The 20,703-nt window shown below is 44.8% G+C and overlaps 1 protein-coding gene across 1 annotated transcript in view; it reads left to right on the top strand.

The window, feature by feature from the left end:
* Positions 1–20,703, top strand: part of LOC126238410 (protein couch potato-like) — a 185,744-nt gene that overhangs the window by 58,607 nt on the left and 106,434 nt on the right. The gene's annotated exons all lie outside the window — the stretch shown is intronic.

Genomic DNA, 20,703 nt, shown 5'->3' with positions numbered 1-20,703 from the left:
GGCAAGTTTCACGCGTAGCCCGCGGAAGTCGACGAATAAAGCAAGCAGGGAGCTAAACGTACCACAGCCGACGGTTTGGAAAATCTTACGGAAAAGGCTAAAGCAGAAGCCTTACCGTTTACAATTGCTACAAGCCCTGACACCCGATGACAAAGTCAAACGCTTTGAATTTTCGGCGCGGTTGCAACAGCTCATGGAAGAGGATGCGTTCAGTGCGAAACTTGTTTTCAGTGATGAAGCAACATTTTTTTCTTAATGGTGAAGTGAACAGACAATATGTGCGAATCTGGGCGGTAGAGAATCCTCACGCATTCGTGCAGCAAATTCGCAATTCACCAAAAGTAAACGTGTTTTGTGCAATCTCACGGTTTAAAGTTTACGGCCCCTTTTTCTTCTGCGAAAAAAACGTTACAGGACACGTGTATCTGGACATGCTGGAAAATTGGCTCATGCCACAACTGGAGACTGACAGCGCCGACTTCATCTTTCAACAGGATGGTGCTCCACCGCACTTCCATCATGATGTTCGGCATTTCTTAAACAGGAGATTGGAAAACCGATGGATCGGTCGTGGTGGAGATCATGATCAGCAATTCATGTCACGGCCTCCACACTCTCCCGACTTAACCCCATGCGATTTCTTTCTGTGGGGTTATGTGAAAGATTCAGTGTTTAAACCACCTCTACCAAGAAACGTGCCGTAACTGCGAGCTCGCTTCAACGATGCTTTCGAACTCATTGATGGGGACATGTTGCGCCGAGTGTAGGAGGAACTTGATTATCGGCTTGATGTCTGCCGAATCACTAAAGTGGCACATATCGAACATTTGTGAATACCTAAAAAAACTTTTTGAGTTTCTGTATGTGTGTGCAAAGCATTGTGAAAATATCTCAAATAATAAAGTTATTGCAGAGCTGTGACATCGCTTCAATCATTTGTAATAACCCTGTACTTGATGGAAGACAGATCTGGCGACCGAGCAGGCCATGGCAACATGTCGACGCTCTGTATATATTGGGTTACAATAGCAGTATTTGGGCGAGCGTTATCCTGTTGGAAAACACCACCCGGGTTTTTCTCAACTGGATTCCTTCTAACCAACACAGGGCCTCAATGGCACCGAGGCAAAACCAGGTTTCATCAGAAAACACAACAGGTCTCCACCTTGCCCTCCGCTAAGCTCTTGCTTGACACCACTGAAGTCGCAAATGGCATTAGTTTGGGGCATCTCACTCGTGGCTGTCCTTGAAGTAAACCATTTGGAACAGTTCATTGTGTCACTATGGTACCAACTGCAGTTCAGATTGCTACTGCAGAAGCTATAAGGTGCGACAGAGCCAAACATCGAACACGCCGGTCTTCCCTCTCGGCAGTGTCACGTGGCTGCCCGGAGCTCGGTCTTCTAGCGAGCGTACCTTCTCATGACCACCGCTGCCAACAACCTTGTACAGTGGCTACATTGCTGCCTACTCTTTCTGCAGTATCGCAGAAGGAATATGCAGCTTCTCGTAGCCCTATTACGCGACCTTGTTCAAGCTCAGTGAGATACTGATAATGGCGTCTTTATTGCCTTAAAGGCATTGTTGACTAACATCAACTCACAAGTCCAATCTCAAAGGTAACTACCAAATTTCATTTACGTCGCACAACCCCTACCCCGTGTTCCGTTATTTATTTCGATAGTGTATATACCAAAAGGTGTATTGGTTGTCGTGAAATGATGCTTACCGTTGTATAACCTCGTCCGCTCCTGTAGTCAAGTCGTCGGTGAAGATGTCTGACATGCGGAGAATCCGCCTTCGATTCCTGGGACTACCGGGCACCTCTCCTCGATGGGAGATCTGAAAGGCGGTACACTCCACCTCGTGATGCCAATATAGGTACTACGTGAGTGAGAAAGAGCTGCTCCGAAGTCTGCAAAACCGACGACAATGGCCGGGAGAACGGTCAGCTGACCACTTGTCCGTCCAGACCGCACACAATGACGCCATTGGCTGACGGATGACACAGGAGCTTTCCTTTTATTGTGTCCGTTCTGGTGGATTCGTAAATAAATGACAAAGTGTTGTCGTTATTAATAATTTTTGAGAACGGTCGGCGTGGAGAAACAGTGGTCTGGGTAAAAGTACATTTAAAATGGGTTAAAAACATTCCCGACTGCAATAATACATTTATTTACAGTGGTTACCAGTTTAGATCATAATGTGACCATCGTCAGACCACGGACACCAAGACGGTAGGCGGTGCCGGTGAACGGAGCAGGTGTCTCGACTCCAAGAATCTCAGCTGCAGCAGCTGAGGTTCCTGCCACTTTGCCTATTATGTATACATTGTCCCCATTTTCATCCAAATTGTTTCGTTAATTATGTTTCTGCTGCTGTGTAGTTCTTCCGCATTTCTGTGTTCAGTGTACTGTTCATCCTATTCTACATGTGCTGTAATCCTTCCTCATTGTCACTGAGGATAGAAATGTCATCAGCAAATAGTTTAATTTATATCTGTACAGTCTTAATTTCAATCTCACTACTCAGATTCTTTTTTTTTTTAATTTCAGTCATTACTTCTTCAATATACTGGCTGAATAGCGCAAATGCTCCATCCTTGCCTTTCACCCTGTGCCATCCGAATACTTTTGTTTTGACGCCGTCGTACAACTGTCTCATGAGTCCGTACTGAGAATGTTACACACCAGTTATTAAACGTATGATTTTCTACCACATTGTGTTTCGGAACTACATTATCCCATTGTCAGATGTTATAAAACAAGCTTCCATGCCATTAGACACCGTCTAAAGTAGAAACCCAGAAACGAATAGCCATTGTCAAACATAAAACTCTTCCTAGAACATCCATGCTGGAGTGTTATACGGCACAGTTGTAAACTAAATGCAGCTGCTTTTTTTTGCTGCTAAAGTCAGTACTTTCCTCAGAAGCAAATGTAAATTCTACCATAAAATCTGCGAACATTACATGTCAAATCCCAGTAATTTCTAAAATCCAATACTACACCTATGTTCCATATAGAATGACCAACCGATGACGTTAAGTTTGCCACCGCTAATTTTATAAGTTGGTGGTTGCTTCTCAAGGAGGACACCGCTAAAGTGAGTCCAGAGATGCCTCTTGGACACATCTGTCTTCTTATTTCACATGCTTGCACCCTTCTTTCTGAACGCGCACAAAAAACTCTTAATTTTGACAACCATGACCCTCTATCATCAAAGCGAAATACCTCATGCTGTCTGTGATGTTACTCAACGTATGCTGCTCGTTCTTGAGGTGCTTCGCTACCACCGATGCTGTCATATTCAGGGGATGTGGAGATTTTTTGGACTTTAGGAAAGGAATGCGTCAACGTGTGAAATTAGAAGACAGAAGGGTGCAAGGGGATATCTGAGCCCACTTTAGCCTTATCCTTCTTGGGAAGTGGCTACCAACTTATTCAAATTAGCGGCGGTAAGTTTAATGTCTCAGTTGATCATTCTATATGGATGCACACGATTCAACATAGGTGTACTTTTGGTTTTTACAATTTGCTAGGATTTGACATATAATGCTGACAGATTTTATGATAGACAGAAGCACCTGTGGGGGCTGTGATATTGCCATCGCAAGAATGTACTATCCTTGGTAGGTGGACGTGACTGCCTTTAGTTTACAACTGTGCCTTGAGAGTGTAACACGCCAACACAAGATGTTCTAACAAGGGAACCTCCCCATCGCACCCCCCTCAGATTTAGTTATAAGTTGGCACAGTGGATAGGCCTTGAAAAACTGAACACAGATCAATCGAGAAAACAGGAAGAAGTTGTGTGGAACTATGAAAAAATAAGCAAAATATACAAACTGAGTAGTCCATGTGCAAGATAGGCAACATCGAGGATAACTTGAGGTCAGGAGCGCCGTGGTCCCGTGGTTAGCGTGAGCAGCTGCGGGATGAGAGGTCCTTGGTTCAATTCTTTCCTCGAATGAAAAGTTTTCTTTCTTTATCTTCGCAAAGTTATGATCTGCCCGTTCGTTCATTGACGTCCCTGTTCACTGTAATAAGTTTAGTGTCTGTGTTTTGCGACCGCACCGCAAAACCGTGCGATTAGTAGACGAAAGGATGTGACTCTCCAATGGGAACCGAAAACATTTGATCGCAAGGTCATAGGTCAACCGATTCCTCCACAGGAAAACACGGCTGATATATTCTATACTACACTGGTGACGGCATGTGCGTCACATGACCCACCTAACTTGTACACTTGGCGAATGGGCAAAAACCGTCTTCTACCTTGTCCGATTTAGGTTTTCTTGTGTATGTGGTAATCACTCCCAAAAAAGTGATCCCATCAGACGGACGGACGGACAGATATTAATTGTCTGAAAATAAAAAATTAAACTTTTCACTTGATGGAAGACTTGAACCAATAACCTTTCGTTCCAGAGCTGCTCACGCTAACCACGGGACCACGGTGCTGCTGAGTTCTCAGGCTCCTTGTTGTTGCATATGTTGCCCATGGACTACTCAGTTTGTATATTTTGCTTATTTTATTCATAGTTCCACACAACTTCTTCCTGTTTTCTCGATTGATCTGTGTTCAGTTTTTCAAGGCCTATCCACTGTGCCGACTTATAACTAAATCTGAGGGGGTGCGATGGGGAGGTTCCCTTGTAAGTATAGTTTTATGTATGATAATACGTGTTTGCTCCCGGGATTTTACTTTTTGACGTTGCCCATGGCTTCGGTGTTGCATGTAAACACAGCCCTCACCATTATGGAGCCACCACCAGCTTACACAGCGTCTTGTTGACAGCTCGGGGCCATGGTTTTGTGGGGTCCGCACAACCCCCGAATGCTATCAGTCAACTCTTACCGAGTGAAATCGAGACTCATCTGACCAGGTCGCGGTTTTCCAGTCGTCTAGGATCCAACCGGTATGGTCACAAGCCTAGGACAGGCGCTGCAGGCAGTGTCGTGCTGTTAGCAAAGGCACTCGTGTCGGCCGTCTGCTGCCATTGTCACTTAAAGCCAAATTTCGCCGCTCTGCCGTAACGGGTACGTTCGTGGTACGTTCCACACTGATTTCTGCTGTTATTTCACGCAGTGTTGCTTGGCTCTTACAAGGGAACCTCCCCATCGCACCCCCCTCAGATTTAGTTATAAGTTGGCACAGTGGATAGGCCTTGAAAAACTGAATCGAGAAAACAGTAAGAAGTTGTGTGGAACTATGAAAAAAATAAGCAAAATATACAAACTGAGTAGTCCACGCCAAGATATGCAACATCATGGACATTTTGAGACTAGGAGCGCCGTGGTCCCGTGGTTAGCGTGAGCAGCTGCGCAAAGAGAGGTCCTTGGTTCAAGTCTCCCCTCAAGCGAAAAATTTTTCTTTATTTTAGCAAAGTTATGATCCATCCATACGTTCATTGACGTCTCTGTTCACTGCAATAAGTTTAGTGTCTGTGCTTTGCGACCGCACCGCAAAACCGTGCGATTAGTAGACGAAAGGACGTGCCTCTCAAATGGGAACCGAAAACTTTTGATCGTAAGATCATAGGTCAACCGATTCCTCCACACGAAAACACGTCTGATATATTCTATACGACACTGGTGACGGCATGTGCGTCACATGACAGGAATATGTTGTCGACCCACCTAACTTGTACACTTGGCGAATGGGTAAAAAGATTCTTCTACGTTGCCGGATTAGGTTTTCTTGTGGATGTGATAATTACTCCCAAAAAAGTGATGAAAACATAAGAGTTTGTCACATAAACTGCAACAAATGAATCCAAAAGTCTCACACTCGCACACTTTTCCCTGTGCTCTGTCAAAACATATGTTTTTTACGTTTTCAAATTTTTCCGTGTGTAGACCGTCAAATCCTGCATATGTCCAAGCAAATCTGAACATGTCCTGGAGTTTTGGAGAGCGAAGTTGATTATGTGTGAGTGCCTGAACTTTGATAATTGTCTGAAAATAAAGAATTAAACTTTTTGCTCGATGGAAGACTTGAACCAAGGACCTCTAGTTACGCAGCTGCTCACGATAACCACGGGACCACGACGCTCCTGAGTTCTGTGGGTACTTGATGTTGCCTATCTTGCGCACGGACTACTCAGTTTGTATATTTTGCTTATTTTTTCATAGTTCCACATAACTCTTCCTGTTTTCTCGATTGATCTGTGTTCAGTTTTTCAAGGTCTATCCACTGTGGCAACTTATAACAAAATCTGAGGGGGGTGCGATGGGGAGGTTCCCTTGTTAGCACTGACAACTGAATGCAAACGCCGCTGCTCTTGGTCGTTAAGAGAAGGCCGTCGGCCACTGCGTTGTTCGTGGTAAGAGGTAAGCTTTAAGGTATGTTATAAAACAAGACGATATAAATATTTGTATATGGTTATCAGTACGTGTAGTGCTGCGGTGAAGTGACTTGTTTCCTTGTTTTATAGCGCTTGATAATGAGATAACGTAGTCAGTCACTTAACTGTGAATCGCAAAGTAATCATGTAAGATGTCCATGCAGTCCAGAACCATGTTGTGATAGAAAAAAATCGCACGTTTGACAGCTGATCCTTAGCATTCTCAGTGCCACTTATCTTTTGGACTTCCTGTAATTTCTCCTCGTCTTAATTGAGGATAGAAATTGTAGTGGACTGACAAGGCAGCCAGTCCACAGTGACGGGTAACCGAAAGGCACGCGTACACACACGCCGACTGGCGTTAAGTCTGAAACAGCATACGTGATGAAAGCTATAAAGAAAAGAACGGAGCTTCTCGTATACTTAACTTTAATTCATTGTGGTACATTTCTCTTGATAATACAAGTGAGACTCTCTCCAGATATGGTTAATGCGCCTTGCTAGGTCGTAGCCATGGACTTAGCTGAAGGCTATTCTAACTGTCTCTCGGCAATTGAGAGAAAGGCTTCGTACGTGTAGTCGCTAGCCATTTCGTCCGTACAACTGGGGCGAGTGCTCGTACGTCTCTCGAGACCTGCCTTGTGGTGGCGCTCGGTCTGCGATCCTGACAGTGGCGACACGCGGGTCCGACATGTACTAATGGACCGCGGCCGATTTAAGCTACCACCTAGGAAGTGTGGTGTCTGGCGGTGACACCACAGAAATGTCAATAGCGACTCTTATAATTGATATTCTTTCATCCTGAATCTTAGTGCTGGTCTGCCTCGGTAGCTGCGCGGTCATTGCGGTGGATTGCCAAGTGACTGGGCACGTATTCGATTCCCGGACGGGTCGGAGATTTCCTCCGCCGGGGCAGTAAGTGTTGTCTTGCCCTCACTTTCGTACGGTCAGAATTGACATTAGTATTGAGATGGATGGAAGGTCACGGCTCCGAAGCCAATAAATAAAAAAAAATTAATCCTGTTCCTAAGAACTTTACCTGCGCAACAGTACCAAAAAAAGAACAAGGATAAATTGCGCATTGATCGGTGTTCACTAACAACCACCACATACCTCTTCTTTTGTGCACACCTCAAGGAGAAAAGAAAGGCGAATTCGTTGGGCCCAACCAAAGTCAATGACCTAATGGCACGAAATACGACAGTAAAATGTAAAGACCTGCAAGAATGGTGGACACATACGATATACGAAAGGGACTGAGGGAGTTGAAGGGCCTGCGTGAAGCCGAGAGTCGCCGGCACAGGTATTCCGTACCAGAAGCGACGCGACAGGGCGTTCTGTTCACAGTATCACGTCACCCTCGGCGCCGGCAGCTCTACGGAATCCTCCTCGCCGAGTCAGGAACAAATTAAACGGGAGACGCGACCCACCGCTGCTGGGGTCGGCTCTACGATGCAATCTCGTCCCCGCCCGCTCCGGCTTTGAACAGAGCTCCGTATAGGGCAGATAGGACAGAATAGGGCAGCGAGCTCTAGGCATCCAGCAAGCTTTCCACTACCAACTGGTGACTTGTTCTGATCCGCTGCATCGTATTTGCTTACCCCCAGTGCTCGTTCACGTGTAGAAAGCCTAGAGCTGAATAGTAATAGGGGAGAATGTTTCACCTAGACAATAGCGTACGTAGGAACTCACTGTGCTTTTTGGCAGTTACTTCAGTATACTGATTGAATGAATGCTCATCATAGACCACCATAAGCAGTTTCCACCATTTTCTACAGACTTCGTCGTGAGACTTGTGGTACTGTTTTGTGCAGCGTTTGAAAATACACTACCGGCCATTAAAATTGCTACACCACGAAGATGACGTGCTACAGACGCGAAATTTAACCGACAGGAAGAAGATGCTGTGATATGCAAATGATTAGCTTTTCAGACCTTTCACACAAGGTAGGCGCCGATGGCAACACCTACAATGTGCTAACATGAGGAAAGTTTCCAACAGATTTCTGCCGGACGCGGTGGTCTCGCGGTTCTAGGCGCGCAGTCCGGAACCGTGGGACTGCTGCGGTCGCAGGTTCGAATCCTGCCTCGGGCATGGATGTGTGTGATGTCCTTAGGTTAGTTAGGTTTAAGTAGCTCTAAGTTCTAGGGGACTGATAACCACAGCAGTTGAGTCCCATAGTGCTCAGAGCCATTTGAACCATTTGAACCAACAGATTTCTCATACACAAACACCAGTTGACCGGCGTTGCCTGGTGAAACGTTGTTGTGATGCCTCGTGTAAGCAGGAGTAATGCGTACCATCACGTTTCCGACTTTGATAAAGGTCGGATTGTAGCCTATCGCGATTGCGGTTTATCGTATCGCGACTCTACTGCTCGCGTTGGTCGAGATCCAATGACTGTTAGCAGAATATGGATTCGGTGGGTTCAGGAGGGTAATGCGGAACGCCGTGCTGAATTCCAATGGCCTCGTATCGCTAGCAGTCGAGATGACAGGCATCTTATCCCCATGGCCCTAACGGATCGTGCAGCCACGTCTCGATCCCTAAGTCAACAGATGCGGACGTTTGCCAGACAACAACCATCGACACGAACAGTTCGATGACGTTTGGAGCAGCATGGACTATCAGCTCGGAGACCATGGCTGCGGTTACCCTTGACGTTGCATCACAGACAGGAGCGCCTGCGATGGTGTACTCAACGACGAACCTGGGTGCACGAATGGCGCAACGTAATTTTTTCGGATGAATCCACGTTCTGTTTACAGCATCATGATGGTCACATCCCTGTTTGGCGACATCGCGGTGAACACACATTTGAAGCGTGTATTCGTCATCGCCATACTGGTGTATCACCTGGCGTGATGGTATGGGGTGCCATTGGTTACACGTCTCGGTCACCTCTTGTTCGCACTGACGGCACTTTGAACAGTGGACATTACGTTTCAGATGTGTTACGACCCGTGGCTCGACCCTTCATTCGATCCCTGCGAAACCCTACATTTCAGCAGGATAATGCACGACCGCATGTTGCTGGTCCTGTAGGGGCCTTTCTGGATACAGAAAATGTTCGACTGCTGCCCTGGCCAGCACATTCTCCAGATCTCTCACGAACTGAAAACGTCTGGTCAATGGTGGCCGAGCAACTGGCTCGTCACAATACGCCAGTCACTACTCTTGATGAACTGTGGTATCGTGCTGAAGCTGTATGGGCAGCTGTATCTGTACGCGCCATCCAAGCTCTGTTTCACTCAATGCCCAGCCGTATCAAGGCCGTTATTACGGCCAGAGGTGGTTGTTCTGAATACTGATTTCTCAGTATCTATGCACCCAAATTGAGTGAAAATGTAATCACATGTCAGTTCTAGTATAATACATTTGTCCAATGAATACCCGTTGATCATCTGCATTTCTTCTTGGTGTAGCAATTTTAATGGCCAGTCGTGTAATTTAACTTCTGCACCATACACGGTGATTCAGATGCTCTTGCCGACGTCGTTTTATGCAACCCGCAATTTTGAGTTGAGATGACAGAAGTCATGTGATCATTCCTAACAATATGTCGGACCTTCTTTTGCTCAGAGTAGTGTAACAACTCGACGTGGCATGGAAACAAGTCGTTGGAAGTCTTCTGCAGAAATATTGAGCCATGCTACCTCTATAGCCGACCATAATAGCGGAAGTGTTGCCAGTGCAGGATCTTCTGTACGAACTGACCTCTCGGTGATGTCCCATAAATGTTCGATGGGATTCGCGTCCGGCGATCTGGATGAGCAGATCATTAATTGGAATTGCCCAGAATGTTCTTGAAACCAGTAGCGAAAAGTTGTGGTCTGGTGACATGGCGCAGTATCATCCATAAAAATTCTGTCTTTGTTTGAGACCATTAAGTCCACGAATAGCTGCAAATAATTTCGAAGTAGCCGAGCATAATCATTTCCAGTCGGCGCTGAATGTAAACACAGATCACACCATTATGGAGCCACCACCAGCTCTCAAAGTGCCTTGTTGACAACTGGGGTCTGTGGATTCGTGGGGTCTGCACCACTCGAGAATCGTATCAGTCAACTCTTACCGAGTGAAATTAAGACTTATCTGACCAGGTCACGGTTTTCCAGTCGTCTAGGATCCAACCGGTATGGTCACAAGCCTAGGACAGGCGCTGCAGGCAGTGTCGTGCTGTTAGCAAAGGCTCTCTGGTCGGCCGTCTGCTGCCATTGTCACTTAAAGCCAAATTTCGCCTCTCTGCCGTAACAGATACATACGTGGTACGTTCCACATTGATTTCTCCTGTTATTTCGCGCAGAACCGCTTGGCTCTTAGCACAGACAACTGTACGCAAACGTATCTGCTCTTGGTCGTTAAGTGAAGGCTGTCGGCCACTGCATTGTTCGTGGTAAGATGTAATGCCTGAAATTTGTTAATCTCGGCACACTCTTGACACTGCGGATCTCGGATTCAAAACTGGTAATTCCCGTCGTGCGGCCATAATCACATGGGACCATTTTCAGATAAATCACCACAATACAAATTACTGCTCCGCCAATGCACAGCCCCTTCATCCCTTGTGTACGCGATACCATCGCCACTCTGTATATGTGCATATCGCTATCGCATGACTTTTTTTCACGTTAGTGTATACTGTACCTGCCCTTCGAAAAACATTCGCAAGATTTTCATATTCTGTCGTTCGCTACGCGCAAACTGTTAGTCCTACACAAAAATGAACTAGACCTCTTTGTAGGAAATTTAATGTAGTTAAACTTTGTACTGAAATACGTTTTCGCAGGAGGCTGTAGTTTTCGAACAGAAAAACGTACGAAACTGACCTTCAAATGCATTCTCACTCCCACATTCAGCCCCCACTGGTTCATGGTACTCCCTCCTACCAGTGTTCAGAAATTTCCGACAGCGCGAACTTCAAATGCATTCTCACTCCCACATTCAGCCCCCACTGGTTCATGGTACTCCCTCCTACCAGTGTTCAGAAATTTCCGACAGCGCGAATTATTTCTCACATTTGATCTTCTTTGGTCCTCATTGACTGTCGTCATTACGCCACCGGCTTAGTCGAGCACTTACAAATTGTAAAATTCGATGTTTGTGAAAATTTTATCTAGCAATTTTCGTGATTTTTAACAGCATAAATTGAACAATTGCCTCCGACTAGGAAACTACTGTGCTTGTAAGGATTAAGTTTGACTCGAATAGTCAACGTAATTAGTTTTATCGTAATTTTTACAAAAGTCGTTTTTCTTTCATTACTCTCACGGGCACGTTTAAATTAATAATGTTGACGAAATATCCGACTAGGCTGGTGGCGTAATAGCCCAGTCAGCAGACACCGAAAAAGGTCGAATATCGAGACTACTTCATGTAGTCGGAAATTTTTGTACATTGGTAGCAGGGAGTGGCATGAACAAAGAAATCGTGGCTGATGAGGGCTGAGTAAATCCTGACTGGAGAGGAATGAGTATAGGTGTGGAGGTGCGTCTGAAGATAACTTTTATAAGTATATTTCGAATAACTCAAAAACCGTAAAATTTCCTACACGAATGTTCTGTTCATTTTTCCTTAGGACTAATAGCGCGTAGCGAGTGAGAGATTATGAAAATCTCGCGCATGGTTTTCGAAGGCAACATATAGAATTGCGAATTGCATAAAACGACATCGGTGGAGGCCACTGTATCACCCTGTATATTATAGCTTTTGGAATATATTGTTTATTCTTCTGTGGCAGCATTTTGCGGGAATTAAAATTTCATCTATTTTTGGAACTAGTTATATAACCTGGGGGCGGTAAGGTCATATTTCGGCGGTCGTGCATTGTCTTGTACCTTGAGAAAAAGGAGATCTTTTACCGTGGAACATTGGCTATATCCATATCAACTTAGTTTAGTTAATCTCTTAACAAGTTTAATTGTCTTCACAATGAAAATTTGTGTTAGTTTCTAATAGCTTCTGTTTAAAAACGTACTTAACTTGTAACTGGTTTTCGATAGTGCTTCTGCGTAAGTTCATTGCACTTTTTAATTGTTGGTGTGTAATAGACAAATATTGTAACAGGTAGACGATTAAATACAGTACTGACACGATTTTCTCGATTACAACGCTTTTAAATTTCTATACAATATTTGTTCCAAGATACATGACCTTCGAACATGTTTTCACATTTGAAACAACCTTAATTTTCTTGTGCAGTTTTTGTAATACTGTATCAAAAAAATACTGCAGCACATAACCCATCATTTAAAAATGCAACAAGAAAATTTGTCAGTCTTCTATTACAGAGTTGGACAGGGTGCAAGACTGGAATTTATTCAAAGGTGTAACACTCTCCCCGACATTTATCTATATTCACATCTGTTTGGTGCGAATCACTGTGAAGTGTGTGATTGAGGGTACTTTTTATTGTGTCATACACAAGGGCATGTCAATATCAAAAGGTAATTTTTTTTCTACTCGATAGGTTCATGGCATTGACTCAATAATAACCTCGCTATTATTCTCGAACGTTATCTGTGTTGGTTCAGTGAACAGCTCCATTCTTAGTGATCTCAAGGCTCTTTATTATGAGTGCCCCATTTGTTCGTGTGCACCGGGGAAAGAATAAGAAGAGTGTTTTCTGTACTCTGAAGAGATTGACGTTGCGGAGATTATGGGCAGAATTTAGCGGCAGAAAATTGGAATAAACATCATTTCCGCCCATTTATTGCTCGTGAAAACCACACATTGCATGTTATACACCATACAGCGAGACCTTGGGAGGTGGCTGTCTAGATTGCTATACATACCGGTACCTCTAATACCCAGTAGCACGTCCTCTTCGTCGTACCATACTATCCACAAGTTCTTCAAGGCACTGATGGTCCAGACTGTACTACTCCTCAACGGCGATTTGGCGTGGGTCTCTTAGAGTGGTTGGTGGGTCACGTCGTCCATAAACAGTCCTTTTCAATCCATCCCAGGCATGTTCGATAGAGTTCATGTATGATGTCTGGAGAACATGCTGGCCACTCTACTTGAGCGATGTCGTTATCCTGAAGATGTGTATGATGAGGGGGGGGGGGGGTGAATTTTCGTCCATGAAGACAAATATCTCGCCAATATGGTGCCGATATGGTTGCACTATCGGTCGGAGGATGGCATTCACATATCGTATAGCCGTTACGGCGCCTTCCATGACCATTAGCGGCGTACGTCGGCCCCACATAATGCCACCCCAAAACAGCAGGGAACCTCCACCTTGCTGCACTCACTGGACATTGTGTCTAAAACGTTCAGCCTGATCGGGTTGCCTCCAAACACGTCTCCGACGGTTGTCTGGTTGAGGCCATATGCGACACTCATCGGTGAAGAGAACGCGACGCTAGTCCTGAGCGGTCCATTCGTCATGTTTTTTCGCCCATCTGTACCGCTCTGCGTAGTTGCAATCATGGACCTCGCCTTGGACGGTTAGCAGCAGCAAAAAGCGTATCTCACTCTCTTATCGGGGGTGGTGTACATCACGAACAGTTGCTGTACTCTTGTCATCTACAGCACGTTCAGGGCCTAAGGTCACAAGATCATCAAGACAGATGGCCGTTCTGTCAATAGGTGTTGCAGAAGGATGTTACATATCCACTGTTCGCATCCAAGATTTTATTTATCGATGAGGTGGGGTTCGCAAGAGATGGTGTTGTGAATTTCCGTAACCAGAATGAATGGGCAGATGTAAATTCCGAAGCAATTCATAAAAGTGGGCATCAACACCGGTTCTCAATCAACATACGCGTAGGCGTACTTGGCGATAGATTAATAGAGCCATACGTGCTACCACAAACGGATGCGCATTATCTGTTCTCGTTAACGTATTGTCTGCCTTCTTGGAGATTGTGCAAGTTCAGCAACGAATACAAGTATGGTTCACGCATGATGGCTCGCCAGCTCACTTTCGTTACAAGGTGCGTGCACATCTGACGTGTGTACTAAGACTTCATACGGGAATTGTTGTGGGGAACTTTAACTTGATATCACTCGTACCCGTAAAATAACGTAGCATTCAAGATAAGTGGACTAGTACTGTTTCAGAACTTAACTTTGTTTCCACTATATACTCTAGCAAGTGACTTCACTCTTAGCAGTGGCAAAAATAGCCTTTACTGCACAGAACAATTATGTAAGAAGTGTCTGTTGATATGGTATCTAATCTGGAAGACTCTCCAAGTACGTTTAAGTTGTTTGTTCAAATAACCAGAATCGTGTAAATAAACAAATACACTCCTGGAAATGGAAAAAAGAACACATTGACACCGGTGTGTCAGACCCACCATACTTGCTCCGGACACTGCGAGAGGGCTGTACAAGCAATGATCACACGCACGGCACAGCGGACACACCAGGAACCGCGGTGTTGGCCGTCGAATGGCGCTAGCTGCGCAGCATTTGTGCACCGCCGCCGTCAGTGTCAGCCAGTTTGCCGTGGCATACGGAGCTCCATCGCAGTCTTTAACACTGGTAGCATGCCGCGACAGCGTGGACGTGAACCGTATGTGCAGTTGACGGACTTGGAGCGAGGGCGTACAGTGGGCATGCGGGAGGCCGGGTGGACGTACCGCCGAATTGCTCAACACGTGGGGCGTGAGGTCTCCACAGTACATCGATGTTGTCGCCAGTGGTCGGCGGAAGGTGCACGTGCCCGTCGACCTGGGACCGGACCGCAGCGACGCACGGATGCACGCCAAGACCGTAGGATCCTACGCAGTGCCGTAGGGGACCGCACCGCCACTTCCCAGCAAATTAGGGACACTGTTGCTCCTGGGGTATCGGCGAGGACCATTCGCAACCGTCTCCATGAAGCTGGGCTACGGTCCCGCACACCGTTAGGCCGTCTTCCGCTCACGCCCCAACATCGTGCAGCCCGCCCCCAGTGGTGTCGCGACAGGCGTGAATGGAGGGACGAATGGAGACGTGTCGTCTTCAGCGATGAGAGTCGCTTCTGCCTTGGTGCCAATGATGGTCGTATGCGTGTTTGGCGCCGTGCAGGTGAGCGCCACAATCAGGACTGCATACGACCGAGGCACACAGGGCCAACACCCGGCATCATGGTGTGGGGAGCGATCTCCTACACTGGCCGTACACCACTGGTGATCGTCGAGGGGACACTGAATAGTGCACGGTACCTCCAAACCGTCATCGAACCCATCGTTCTACCATTCCTAGACCGGCAAGGGAACTTACTGTTCCAACAGGACAATGCACGTCCGCATGTATCCCGTGCCACCCAACGTGCTCTAGAAGGTGTAAGTCAACTACCCTGGCCAGCAAGATCTCCGGATCTGTCCCCCATTGAGTATGTTTGGGACTGGATGAAGCGTCGTCTCACGCGGTCTGCACGTCCGGCACGAACGCTGGTCCAACTGAGGCGCCAGGTGGAAATGGCATGGCAAACCGTTCCACAGGACTACATCCAGCATCTCTACGATCGTCTCCATGGGAGAATAGCAGCCTGCATTGCTGCGAAAGGTGGATATACACTGTACTAGTGCCGACATTGTGCATGCTCTGTTGCCTGTGTCTATGTGCCTGTGGTTCTGTCAGTGTGATCATGTGATGTATCTGACCCCAGGAATGTGTCAATAAAGTTTCCCCTTCCTGGGACAATGAATTCACGGTGTTCTTATTTCAATTTCCAGGAGTGTGTATGCAGCGGTGTTCGGACATCGGGCATAATGCCTGCCCACACCATAATGTCTAGGCTATACCGATGACGCTCGTGAATAATCTGTGGTGTGTAACGTATTCCCCCCTCCCTCTATAGTAACTGGTGGCCAGAATCACTTGCCACCCATAGTGAAGCGGGATTCGTTGCAGAACATCACTCTGGACCATTCTTGCTGGCCCCAACTAATATGCTCCCTACACCAACGAACTCTTTCTTGGCGATGGCATGGTTGAAGTAGGATGTATTTAAAAGGCTTCCGAGCATACAAACCAGCCTTATTTAACCGCCGCGAAATGATTCTCTGAGAGACATGTTTAACTGTAGCAGTTAAGTAGTTTGCAGGGATCGTCCTAGGCATGAGACGTCTGTTCCTTTTCGGCACTAAGACTACACATCGAGCCTCGTGCAATGTGGTAGTCCGTCTACGACCAACGGCATGCTTTCGCGTAGCATTTCCATCTTCGGTGCCATTTTTAATCACGAGATGTCAGTTTTGGACACAGCCATTGCTGGGGCTTGGGCCAGCTTCGAACCGTTCAACTGCTCATCCACAATTGGAAGCAATCAAATGACACCTTCCTGACATGCCGCCGTGCCACATGGAAGTCGAACGCAATACTGGGCGTTCGTGCACGGGCTTCGCCGCAGTTAACACTTGCCGCCTCCTACATTTCATTTTACTGGTCGGGTGTTACGTAGCGACTGTCCGTTGTTCCGCAGCGATTGGCAGCTGTCCCGTAGCAAGTGTCAGTTGTTCCTGACCGACTGCCAAGCTGTGTAGAAAATGTCCTAAGTTCCATTTTGCCACAAAACCCGTTTTCAGTGCTACTATGTTCTCGCACGCCTTTGCATGTCCAGAGACTTGATCCAGGTGCCAAATCATGAAGAAAGCGTTTTAAACATGCATCAGTAGATGGCGCATGATCTCTGTGCCAAGCTGTCCTTCCCTCTATTGTGTATTTTATATCCTTAAAGAACATTTTGTAAGTAACAAAAATTAGTTGATCGCTGGACTTGTGCGCTTTTATGTAACCAAACCAATTATTTTTGATGCGAGTGCAGTTTACATGCACAAACATAAAAATTATATGTCATTACTGTTGTTATTCTGTACTCAAGAGATAGCGGTTAAGGCACGAGTTTACTATTATTATTGATAAAAGTGAAAGTTGCGTACGAATAAGAGAAACATGTTGTATGTAAGTTCGACGAAGTACTCAAGTGATACTTGATATATTTTTGTTGCGTGATTTTTTATTTCACTTTTTTGTTGAAAAAATAGCGTTTTCTAGCGCTACATGATAAATCTTTAATATTTTCTTTGATTTTACTACAACAGCCCTCAGTTTTACGTTACAAATCAACAATTTTCTAATAAAACCTAAATTAAACATTGACAAGTTTTTGTTTCTTTTAAGTAACAGACAGGAAGACAACAATGTTCCGTAGGTTATGCCTTCACTTTGTACATTCTCACTCAGTTTCGAGACGGTTTACCGCCTCCGTTTTTAGGGGAATCTAGTAAGACACTGATCACATATGTAATGAGAGCGTACGTTATGAAGTAAAGCCCGATAGGCATTCAGCACACCAAAACATACAGGTAAAGTGAGTAACCGACCAAGGCTACTAGGCAACCTACCGACGTCTACGCTTACTTACGGTAGCCTACGGTAGTCTACAACTCTGTACACATTCAGTCTCTGCACCACAGTACCGTAGCACGTCACTAGAGGAGGAGGTGTTGTGTGGCGTATCGTGCCAGTCTGGTTAACTTATTTAGCCGTCTGTACTGGTATGACACATCTCAAACACTTTCTCTGCTACTAAAGATCAATTACCGCGCAATACGCCACGCCAAGCCCGCGACGTTTCGTTTTAGCTCCTCTAGGAGCGTGCTACGGTACTGGGGCATGAAGAGTTTACGCATGTACCAGGACTGCAAATACATAAGTCCAAATGAACTACAAATCAATTACTTTATTTCCTTCCTTCTTTGATGCGCCAACCAATAACCATGTGCCAATTTCAGTTCCTAATTCATTGTTCTTTTCCTATCTTCCAGTGGTCTTTATCTCTTTGCTATGTTTTTTCCCTCTCTTCGCACAGCTTCAGACCAGCTTCTTCACTCTCTTGTATAGAAATCTTCCCATATTCAATACTTTTTCCCTAAACACTTCTTTGTCAATTATTTCATAAGACTTTACATTATTTTTTCCTAAATGTTTTTTTGCTTTGTGGATCCAATTTGTTGTTGACTTCCTATAAAACAAATATTTGAATTTTCTTTTGGTTAATCTACGGTGCTGCATTCTATATAAATGTCAAAAAAAATGCCAGTCTTCTTTTTCTCATTCTTGTATGTTTAATAAATTTCATCGTTACTTCGTAATTTCCAGTATTCTGAAGTTTTTCAGAAGACTAATATTTTCCTCATTATTCGTCTTTATAGTGTATCTAATATATCTAAATTATGATTTAAAGCTAGTCACCCACTTGTGTATAGACATTCTGGCTTCGTTACTGTCATGCAATGCCTTATTTTTGCATTTTTAGATAGACATTTGTATGTATCCTTCCGTCTTAAAGCAGTTTTTTCCCAACTATCTTCTTGAAGTATCTCTCTAAGATAACTGAATTTTTTAACCTCATTTCCTCATGTAATTTTCCAATATCTGTTTTTAAAATTTCCAATGTATTCTTAACGTTCGTTAATTTTTTTTTCGCAGATATTCTACTATTTCTTCTAACAGATTAATTTGTACTTTGGCAGACGGTACATATTCACAAGGTATAGCATAGTCATCTCCAATGCGAGAGAGTTAATGCAAGACATTATCTCGCCCCACATCTGTGTTTATTGACAAGATCTGAGGTATTGCTCGCATAAATCTCACTGCAGATTCTGCGCCTGCTGAATGTTTCACGAATTAGATTTGCTTATTTAGACTTTTGCACCATATTCTCACATTATTTTATCTATAGTTTCTCTGTCAACAAGATCGAAGGCCTTTTTGAAATCGAAAAAAATGACTGTTATATCTTTTGACTCTAACAATCTTCGGCGAATGATTGACTTCTAATCAAGCATTCACTCAGAACGTCTGCCCTTCCTAAATACTTTACATGCAGCTAGAAGCAAGGAAATTCTTCTGTCGTTGTTACCGTCTTGTTCATTGCCTGTCTTACGTAGTGGATATGTCAAGAATATATCTTCTGTTTTTTTCTGTTTTCCAGATTTCTTCAAAGATTAATTTTAGCTCATTTTTTTCCGAGATGATAATTACAACTATGTATCAACGCAAAAGGGACAGGTGTGAGCTGACCTAAGGCAAGATGCAGTCAAAAGTTCCATATTTTTAGAACGTAATTTCACCCAGGACTGTGCTATGGAAGAAAGAAAAGACTGGGGACTCAATGTTAAGCCAGTTTTGTCTATGAATGTTGACATGTTATTCGCTGAGTCGCCCACTACTCTTGATTAGCAAGCATAAAGCACTCTGTATAGAGCTGAGTTATACATTAATTCGCTCAAAATGATAAAATTTCACGACTGAACGTATTCAAATCCATAATAACATCTACAATATCTACATATATACTGCGGAGGGTACTGTACAGAGCATGACAGAACATGGCACCATTATTACCGTTGTTTTGTCCCATTCCACCGCGTACTGGGCGAGGGAGAAACAACTGTCTTTTGTTTTTAAGTTACACTGAAGCGCTGCCTTCTTTGAACGCTGTACTCCATATTGTTATGTCTCACAATCATTTAAACATTTGTCGGACGTTAACAGAACATTGAGCTCCGGCCAGGTTGCTCTGCTGTGGTTTTGGTTGTATTTTATTCCTGTATGTTGTCTTGAGCTGTTAGGCGTGGAACTCACGCTTTGCCATCATTCGAGAGTGACTGTTTCCGAATATTGTAAATGTCGTGAGGTTGGTGTAAGATTTTAATTTCCGCAAGCAGTTTTCTGTTATTTGTTGAATCAATTCGCCCATACTATGTAGGTCTCTGGTTCTAGTCCACAGGGGTGCTTTTAAAATTAGTTTCAAGAATCTGTTTTGTGTCATTTGAAGAATTTTTATATTTGACGGGCACGCTGTGCCCAAGGATGAACATCCGGAAGTGATGGCTGGAATCACGAGTGCATTATAAAGTCTTATTTTTGTGTTTACGTTCACGTTTTCGCTTCCTAGTAATGGATACGGGCAGGACTTGATCTAATCATTTTCTCTTTCTTCGCTCGTCGGTGTGACTTGAATATAAGTTGATTGTCTAATAAGGCGCCTAGGTAAGGTTGGTCCACTGTAGTTCTGTGGTACTGGTTAGCGCTCTCAGGTCCAGTGTGCTTCTGGTGAACATGACTGCGCTAGTCTTGTCAGCATTCAGTCGTGTCTTGTTACATTTTGCCTAGTGTTCTGGGACAGTCAGTCAACTCTAAAAGCGGATTATCGCTGCATTCCCTCGGCAGCTGTCGATGAGCAGCGCACTGTTGTCCGCAAAACTGTGCGACTACTACTTGAGGCAGAGTGGGCAGGTCATTAACGTTTACAATAAATAGCGTGGGCAACAGAACAGAGCCTTGTTTAATTCCTTGACCAAGGTACTTCACGCCTGAACTTTGGCTACCGATCTTCACAAAA

This window comes from Schistocerca nitens, chromosome 1 (assembly GCF_023898315.1).
Source record: "Schistocerca nitens isolate TAMUIC-IGC-003100 chromosome 1, iqSchNite1.1, whole genome shotgun sequence".
NCBI classification, from domain to species: Eukaryota; Metazoa; Arthropoda; class Insecta; order Orthoptera; family Acrididae; genus Schistocerca; species Schistocerca nitens.
The sequence above is the reverse complement of the archived record's forward strand: the minus strand, read 5'-3'. Positions and strand labels throughout refer to the sequence as shown.